Raw genomic sequence first — 10,379 nt, 5'->3', positions numbered from 1 at the left:
TTTTTGATTTAAAGAAATTGTCCTTAAATTAGCTGAAATATTGAAACTTTAGATTTAAGATAAAAACGCTTCAAATATAGGCTAAGACTTATTTTGAGGATTTAGCGTCTTTGGTGCAAAGCTTTTTTGGAATTAAGAAAAAGTATCCGTTATTATTTGGATTTTTAAACTGGCATTTGTTTGTACGTGAGTACCTTTATTAAACAACCGCGAAAAGGGAATGAAAATTTGATAAATGAGATTTGTATCCTAATTTTAATTTTATTTGTCCTAGATTTAAAGCCAAATAAGTGCTAAAAAATTTCATTATTTTAAAGAAGCCTCTGTTGGTTAAGCTACTCTTGTAGTTTAGTCAACGCAATGGTTTTTAAGCTGAGATCAAAACAACAAATATGATTGAAGTAAGGAAAGTCTAAAGTCGGGGGGCCGACTATATTATACCCTGCACCACTTTGTAGATCTAAATTTTCGATACCATATCACATCCATCAAATGTGTTGGGGGCTATATATAAAGGTTTGTCCCAAATACATACATTTAAATATCACTCGATCTGGACAGAATTTGATAGACTTCTACAAAATCTATAGACTCAAAATTTAAGTCGGCTAATGCACTGGGGTGGAACACAATGTTAGTAAACAACAAGTAAGTAAAGACTAAAGTCGGGCGGGGCCGACTATATTATACCCTTCACCACCATGTAGACCAACATTTGTGTTACCATCTCAACTACTTCAAATTTGCTAGGAGCTATATAAAGGTTTGCATTTCCAGATACAAATACTTATAATGAAGACAATTTTTTGTACTTCTACAAAATCTCTAGAATTAAAATTTAAGTCGGCTAATGCACTAGGGTGGAACACAATTTTAGTAAAAAAATATGGGAAACATTTAAATCTGAAGCAATTTTAGAAGTTTAGGAAAATTAGAGTCACTCTTACAACTTTTCGACTAAGGAGTGGCGATTTTACAAGGAAAATGTTGGTATTTTGACCATTTTTGTCGAAATCAGAAAAAATTATCTAAATCTGAACCGATTTCAATCAAATTTGCCACACATAACTATATTACTAATTGTATTCCTAGTGCAAAATTTCAACCAAATTGGGCCAAAACTCTGGCTTCTGGGGCCATATAAGTCCATATCGGGCGAAAAATATATATGGAAGCTATATCTAAATCTGAACCGATTTCAATAAAACTTAGCACACATGACTATACTACCAATTGTACTTTTGTGCAAAATTTCAAGCTAATCGGGATAAAACTCTGGCTTCTGGATCCATATAAATGCATATCGGGCGAAAGATATATATGGGAGCTATATCTAAATCTGAATCGATTTCAACCAAATTTGGCATGCATAGCTACAATGCTAAATCTACTCCCTGTGCAAAATTTCAACCAAATTGGGCCAAAACTCTGGATTTTAGGACCATATTACTCCATATCGGGTGAAAGATATATATGGGAGCTATATCTAAATCTGAACCGATTTCAATCAAATTTTGCACACTTGACTATACTACTAAGTGTTATGTTTGTACAACATTTCAAGCAAATCGGTATAAAACTCTTGCTGCTGGGTCCATATTAGTGCATATCGGGCGAAAGATATATATAGGAGATATATCTAAATCTGAACCGATTTCTTCCAAAATCAATAGGGTTCTATTCTGACCCGAATTGGGATCATGTGCCAAATTTTAAGGAAATTGGAATTAATTTGCGACCTAGAATGTGATCACAAAAATGTGTTCACAGACAGACAGACGGACGGACGGACGGACATGGCTATATTGACTCAGGGACCCACCCTGAGCATTATTGCCAAAGACACCATGTGTCTATCTTGTCTCCTTCTGGGTTTTACAATTTCAACTAAACCGGAGTTAACAATTGGCCTCGATGAGTGTAAATCGGGCGAAATCTATATATGGGAGAAATGTCTAAATCTGAACCGATTTCAATAAAATTTGGCACACTTGAATACACTACTAATTGTACTCCTAGTGCAAAATTTCAACCAAATTGAGGTAAAACTCTGGCTTCTGGGACCGTATTAGTCCATATCGGGCGAAATATATATATGGGAGCTATATCTAAATCTGAACCGATTTCTTCCAAAATAAATAGGGTTCTATTCTGAGCCAAAACACATATTTGTGCCAAATTTGAAGTCGATTGGACTAAAACTGCGACCTAGACTTTGATTACAAAAATGTGTTCACGGACAGACGGACAGATGGCTATATCGACTCAGGAGTCCACCCTGAGCATTTTTGCCAAAGACACCATGTGTCTATCTCGTCTCCTTCTGGGTGTTGCAAACATATGCACTAACTTATAATACCCTGTTCCACAGTGTGGCGCAGGGTATAAAAATTTAAGTACGTCGCCCGCTATAAACGAAGAACTTACTTACACCTGTAGAAGAAGTAGCGCTGAATTCTGCACGTACAACTTTGTGCAGAATAGTAGTGCCTACAGTATGAACAATATAATTTGGTCGCTTCCAATTTTATAATTATTTTTTGCTCCATAGTTCATATGGAGTTTATGTTACACAAAAAAGCCAGACTAAATACCAATTCAGTTCTTTATACGTTTATATAGAGGACTCTGTAAATAATTATGAGATAATTGCTTAATATCAAGCAATTATTGAACGGTAATTTGAGAGTTCCTCGAATAAAATTAGTTTCTCCATGAGGCTCCTGAAATGAAATTTAGGGATCGATTTACATGGGTGTTATATATGATTATGAACCGGTATGGACCAAATTTTGCACGATGAGTAGGAAGCATATACTGACATCATGTACCAAATTTCAACCGGATTGGATAAAATTTGTTTTCTAAGATGCTTAAGAAGTAAAATCTGCTGATCGGTTTATATTGGCCTACATATATATTTTTATGAGCCGATACGGACCACCATCTACCAAAGTAACTAACGCCATCTACCAAATTTCAACCGAATCGAATGAAATTTGGAAGTTAACGTCATTTCAACAAACGAACGGATGGACATCGCTACATCGACTCAGTATTCCTTCCCGACCCGGTATACTATGTATACATTATTGAGTCTGAGACCAATATTTCGATATGTTACAAATGGAATGACAAAGTTGGTATACCCCCTCTCTATGGTGGGAGTGAAGAAAAGTTTAAACAGGTTTGCAAATTGTGTCGCTGATATGATACAAGTGCTTGTCAAAAGATAATTCCTCCACAAATTCAATAAATTTGTTGCTAAACTGGGATCAATATTTGTTAAAGCTTGACTTGGCAATTGTCTTAAAAACCATTTTTCAATGTTGATTTAGTAGACAAGAGAAAGTTTATGGAAAGTTAGAAAACCCATATTAAATAAATAAAAAAGTTTGCAACATTTATTTCATTCCAAAAACAAATGGTGTATGGCACGCTTTTGCTTTGTTTTGTCGATTAAAGTATAGACCAAAAATTCCTTTAAATTGCGCAAGAGTTGTAGAAAAGTATCATAATCCATTGGTTGTGAGCGAGCTGCATTGCTTGTGGTTCTCTAAAATGAAGTTGTTAACCATTTTCCTGTGTTTGGGCATTTTGATTGCCGCTGTTGGTCAAGTTACGGCAGAAGACCCACCAGCAGAAGCAACAGATGCCGCAGAGGCACCAGTAGAAGATCCTGTTGCTGCCAACGAAGCACCTGTTGATGAAGCTCCAACAGAAGGCGAAACTCCACCCGAAGAAGGAGGCGACGAAACAGCTGAAGAAGAGGACACCGCTGAAGAGGAGGGAGTAGCAGAAGAAGAGGAAACAGCCGAAGAGGAGGAAACACCTCAAGAAGAGGAAACACCTTAAGGAGAGGAAACAGCTGAAGAAGAGGAATCAGCTGAAGAAGAACAACCCGCTGAAAGTGAGGAAGGTACTGATGTAGCAACTGATCCCGGTACCGACGCTGCTGAGCCTATCGACGAAACAGCTGCTGAAGAAGGAGCTACCGGAGCCCCCACCAAGAAGACCAAGAAGATCAAAAGGAAGATTATCAGGAGGAAGAAGAACAAAAAGGCCAAGAAAGTCAAAGAGTAAATTGACATTTTGAATGATTAGCATGAAAAAGGTTGTAATAAAATTTCGATAAAGTAACATTTTTAAAATAAAATATTTTAATAAAATTTGGTTTGGTTTACCAATAATTTTCTTTTAATAGATGAAGAGTGGTTAAACTGTGGTTATGTATTATTGACCGACAGGACTAGGCATTATCAAATGTTGTTAGAGGCCTATCAAGAAATATTATATGCAAATCAGGACTGTTGTGTCTCGACTCTTATTCCACCTTACAAATTTCAGGATATAGAACACACCTAATTTTCACTCCTTGAATGAAAATGCCTCCGTCTTCGTCGAGGTTGATGAATACACTCATTTTATTTTAATTTTTCTTTCTTACTTGCTATCTTACAAACTATTTCTTAACCTAGTCCCACACTACTTTCTCTTATCATGCCATAAGAGAACATATATCCTGGAAATCCCATACATTAAACTATAGGTAGCATAAATATCGTAACGTATACACAAACGATAATACACACATGGAAAATCAATAAGGATGTTTGAGCTATTCACCCAATATCTACAATTCTACCTGCTATAGACATATCTGGTTTACAGTACAGATAGCACCATGTGTTTGCTTACGATCAATGATGTTTGAGAAATTCAAACACTCCTAATTTCGCCTATAAAACAAGGACATATATACAACCGAGGTCTAGGCTAGAATATTTAATTTTGAATAATTTTCACTCATGAACTCCGATTTGTATGATTTTTTGTATTGGAGATGATAACAAAAAATAAAATACACGTATTTTTAATTTTCATTTATTTTTATTATTTGAAGAGAAACTCCCACAAATTGGGTGTGTTGCTAAACATTATTCGCCACCAAAAAAAAAAAAAAAAAAAAAAAAAAAAAAACAAGTAAAAATTGTTCAAAAAGAACATTCTACAATAAAGCTCAAACACTTACCTCTCCAATTTATCAAGATTACACACAAAACACAAGCACAACAATTTTTTATTATTTTTGGAAGTCACAGCAAACCGGTACTTTTTCGTAAATACCAATAGTCAATAAAGAAATGTCAATTTCCAGCAAGTAGTGCCACCTAATTGTTCTATTTTCTATTTTAAGTTTATTAGCTCAGTATGTAAACCACGGGATACAGTGCGTGATTGAGCTAAAGAAGTTATTTCTATTAATTTTGAGGCATTCGAACGGTATGTTGCCTACAGTCTACACTATGATACAGAGGGTTAATGCCAAACATCATGAATCACATGCTGTATGTATAGCTTGCATTTTGTTAAAGTTTAGATTTATTCGAAGGGGCTATCTTAGGCATGAATTATGGCCTTCAAGCGGTCGATAAGGCCGCTACAAGAAACTAGCTCTACGGTATTTTAGCGATAAGGCCGAAAGTAGCTTTACAGTAGCTTTACGGTTTTTTGAGTGCATTCACGGGAAAGCTTCGTCTTTGGTATTTTTTATTGCCAACCTTACCTTCCATTTCTCATCCATTTAGTGTTGCGTTGTTGGTACATCAGCTTGTATCCAGATCAAGGAACTACGTGATTAAGATGGGATGCGTCCACAGTGATCTGGTTGTGAGACGAGTAGAATTTTACCAAAAGTGATAATTTTTTTACTCTTAGAATTCTTGATGTTTTGGTAGATTTTGAAAAATATTTCTGTCCATGTAAGAGTCATTTCACAAAATAAAATTTTGACAAAATTTTTATATAAAAAAAAAAATAAAATTTTGAAAAAAAAATTCTATAGAAATAAAACTTTGACAAAATTTTCTATATAGAAACAATTTTGACAACAGTTTCTAAAGAAATAAAATTGACGCACGTTTCGGAATTACCACATTCCTCATCAGCATCCTCTACTTGCAGCAAACACGAATGAAGTAAGAGGAAACACGCTCAAAATAAACCCAGCCAACTGCACTCAAATCGATGATTTGATGGTGGCAAAGGAAAAGAGAAATGTTTGTATGAATTTATTTCGGCATAAGCCGGCTATCATAAACCTTTTTTCGGAAGGTTCAAGTGTGGTTCACCTTGAGTTTAGTGAACTGCTTGAATTTATTCTTATAATTGGTTGATAGTTTTGCTGCAAGTAGAGGATGCTGATGAGGAATGTGGTAATTCCGAAACGTGCGTCCGTCCAACAATCTTGCAGTCTATACACGCAAAAAAATAATTCTTTCCTCCCAAACGAAATTTTAGACAAACAAAGTTCTTTCTCATTTGCTTTTCGTTGAAAGGAAGTGTATTTGGAAGAAAAGTATATACTTTTTGTGATAAACGTTTATTCTTTTCCAGGATGTAAAAACAATTTCATAAAGACTAACTTAAAAAAAAAAAAAAAACTTTTTTCTGGCTAATAGCATTTTCCCTCAAATCTTTCTCACTTCCACGAAGTTTTTTAGTTCTTAGCACCTTTTTCTATAATACAAACAATGTAGAAGAAATTATACGATTTTATAAATTTTTAAATTCTTTTTTACCTTTCGCCTGGATGGAGAATCGAACCGCGGACCATGCACTTTGTAAGCCAACACACTAACCACTGAGCTATGTACCTGTTATGGTCATCAATAGATGAATATCCATATAAGTATATTTATATAGCATAGCTTGCGGCGTCCACGAACCGAATAAACAAAGTTTATTTAACAGAAACAAACATTTAGTTTGGCACCGTGGAGTTTTTTTTTGTTTTTTTTTGTACATATATTCCAGATATGCTCGGAAGATTCCGAAAAAATGTTCAACATTACATTCTACTATATTAAATTTTTACTATGAACTGTAAAATGTGTCTTATTAAAGACCTAAAGCCAGAAAAGAACAGTGTTTAATATAAACGAAATGGTTCAAAAATAACTTTTTTTATTGAAAAAATAAAAATTTTGTAACAAACGAATTTTTTTGGTGATAAAAGTTTAAAATTTTCGAAGCAATTCAAAAAACTCTAACAAAAGAAAAACCTTTTCGGTACACGTTTTCCAAACGTTTTTTTCTTTCCGTGTAGGGATTTGTCCGACTAAATTTGAAAAACATTATTTTCTTCCGTTGGTTAAGCTACTCTTGTAGTTTAGTCAACACAATGGTTTTAAAGCTGAGATCAACACAACAAATATGAAATAAAATTAAAAAAAAAAATTATAGAAATACAATTTGGAAAGAAAAAATTCATAGAAATAAGTTTTATTTGTTGTTTTGATTTCAGCTTATGTTAAAACCATTGCGTTGACTAAACTACAAGTGTAGCTTAACCAACTGAGGAAAAGTATATTTGTCAAAATTATTTGGGCAAAGCCCTATAGCCTGCAAGACGGTTGGATGGACGGCCGTTTCGGAATTACCATATTCCTCTTCAGCATCCTCTACTTGCAGCAAAACTATTAACCAATTATCAGAATAAATTCGGGTAATTCACTAAACCCAATGTAAATTACACTCGAATCTCACAAAAAAAAAAGGTTTTCGATAGTCAGCTTTGCCTTAACAAATTTGTTTACCAATATTACACTTTTCCTTCGACAAAATTTCCTATAGAAATAACATTTTGACAAAATTTTCTATAGAAATGAATTTTGACAATATTTTCTACACAAAAAAAAATTACAAGATTTTCTATAGAAAAAAAATTTTGACAAAATTTTCTATGGAAATAAAATTTTGACAAAGTTTTCTATAGAAATAAAACTTTTACAATATTGTCATAGAAACAAAATTTTCTATAGAAATTAAGTTTTGACAAAATTTTCTATAAAAATAAAACTTTGACAACATTTTCTATAAGAATAAAATTTTCACAAAATTTTCTATAAAAATAAAATTTTGACAAAATTTTCGCTAAAAAATAAAATTTTGACACAATTTTCTATAGAAATAAAATTTTGACAACATTTTCTATAGAAATAAAATTTTGACAAAATTTTCTATAGAAATAAAATTTTGGCAAAATTTTCTATAGAAATTAAGTTTTGACAAAATTTTCTATAGAAATAAAATTTTGACAAAATTTTCTATTAGAAATTTTTATTTAATTCGATCTTCCTTTTTTTATTAAATAGAAAAATTTTCTATAGAAATAAAATTTTGACAAAATGTTCTATAGAAATAAAATTTTGACAAAAATTTCTATTAGAAATTTTTATTTTATTCGATCTTAATTTTTTTATTAAATAGAAAATAATTATTCAAGCTTGTATGTATCAGTTCCTTTTATTCTTCAATATTTCACAATTACGTTGAACTGCTTCATCAGGAGTAGATCTACAATAAAATTGATTGATATTTTTAATCACGACATATAAATTATTTATCAAAAAATAGTTTATCAACTTATAAATAATTCTACTATTCTATTTATAATTATAATATTCTAATTATATTATTCTATTTATAATTTGATAAACAATTTTTTATTAAATAATTTATATGTCGTGATTAAAAATATCAATCAATATTATTGTAGATCTACTCCTGTTGAAGCAATTCAACGTAATTGCGATATATTGAAGTATAAAAGGAACTAATACATATAAAAACAAATAAGGAAAGTCTAAAGCCGGGCGGAGCCGACTATATTATACCCTGCACCACTTTGTAAATTCAGATTTTCGATACTATATCAAATCCGTCAAATGTGTTGGGTGCTATTTATATATAAAGGTTTTTGTTCCAAATACACGCAGAGAAGAAACATCATTGTCACAATCATATTCGAGGACATTTTAACCTGCAACCATGTTAGTGAACATGGTTGTAACAAAAATATAATTGTCCTCATCTAAAATTTTATTATATTCATAAAAAGAATTTTGTTTGAATGAAAAGACAATGGTCACGATTTAAAATGTTATGGTATTCATTAAAAATGTTTTTCTTCTAGTTAAAAGAACATGGTCACAATCTAAAATGTTTTGATCTTTATGAAAAAACTTTTTTCATCGTCGAAAAAAGGACGCCACTTGAGATAAGAAAACACAAAATTAACTTTATTTATTTGTTTTTATTTATGTATAAACAAAGTCATTGTTTATTTGTATTTATAATGCCGTTCAAGCAAACATCATATATTTTTACACACTCTATTTTATTTCAATTTCAACAATAAGTAATTATTCCATATTTACATCATGCCCATCAAATGTACAAACGCAGACATCATGTAACTGCAAATAAAAATTAATGATCCATATAGCAAAATGCAGAACAAAAAACAGGTACATTTTTTCAATTACAATTTCCTTTTTTGTGTTCACATACAACCACGTTCCACTTCTGAATAAATAAATTAACACAAAACCGTAAATCCGTATTCTCCGTCCATTCCAAGAAACAATGAACACACGACTGACGCGGAAAATGAAAATCGTGTGTACCTGCTCAATGTTTTTATAAAATTCTTTTCGCTGCAAACAAGTTAAAAAATTAAATGGTCACGAAAAAAATGTAAATGGTCTTTATGGTCATGTAATGGTTCTAGACATATCTATACTTAACCTATAAAAATACTTTTTTTCCTGTAAAAAAGTAAAAAAATTGAATGGTCAGGTACATGATTTTCCCGATCACTTAATGGTCTCAAATTCTATCATTTAAATGATAGAATATGTTTGCGGTATTTGATAACCATTCAAATGCTTATTGCCACCATACTTTTTTCCCTGTAAAAAAGTAAAAAAATTAAATGGTCAGGTACATGATTTTCCCGATCATTTAATGGTCTCAAATTCTATCATTTAAATGATAGAACATGTTTGCGGTATTTGATAACCATTCAAATGCTTATTGCCACCATACATTTTTCTCCGCTCGAAAACTATTTTTACAGAGACAAAATACATGGTTTTCGCGGCAATTACATGCTCTAGCTAAGCATTAAATGGATGCGGCAACCATGTCCAAACATGGTTTTGCTGTGCGTGAAGGTTCTAGACATGTCTATACTTAACCTCTATACTTAATCTGACCCCATCTGAACAACATTTATAATCTATAGACTTAAAATTTAAGTCAGCTAACGCCTTGGGATGATACACTATGTTAGTAAAAACCAGTAAGGAAAGTCTAAAGTCGGACGGGGCCGACTATATTATACCCTGCACCACTTTGTAGATCTAAATTTTCGATACCATATCACATCCGTCAAATGTGTTGGGGGCTATATATAAAGGTTTGTCCCAAATACATACATTGAAATATCACTCGATCTGGAAGAATTTGATAGACTTCTACAAAATCTATAGACTCAAAATTTAAGTCGGCTAATGCACTAGGGTGCAACACAA

The sequence above is a fragment of the Haematobia irritans genome, chromosome 3 (genome assembly GCF_050003625.1).
Source record: "Haematobia irritans isolate KBUSLIRL chromosome 3, ASM5000362v1, whole genome shotgun sequence".
Classification (NCBI taxonomy): Eukaryota; Metazoa; Arthropoda; class Insecta; order Diptera; family Muscidae; genus Haematobia; species Haematobia irritans.
Note: the sequence above shows the minus strand (reverse complement) of the source record.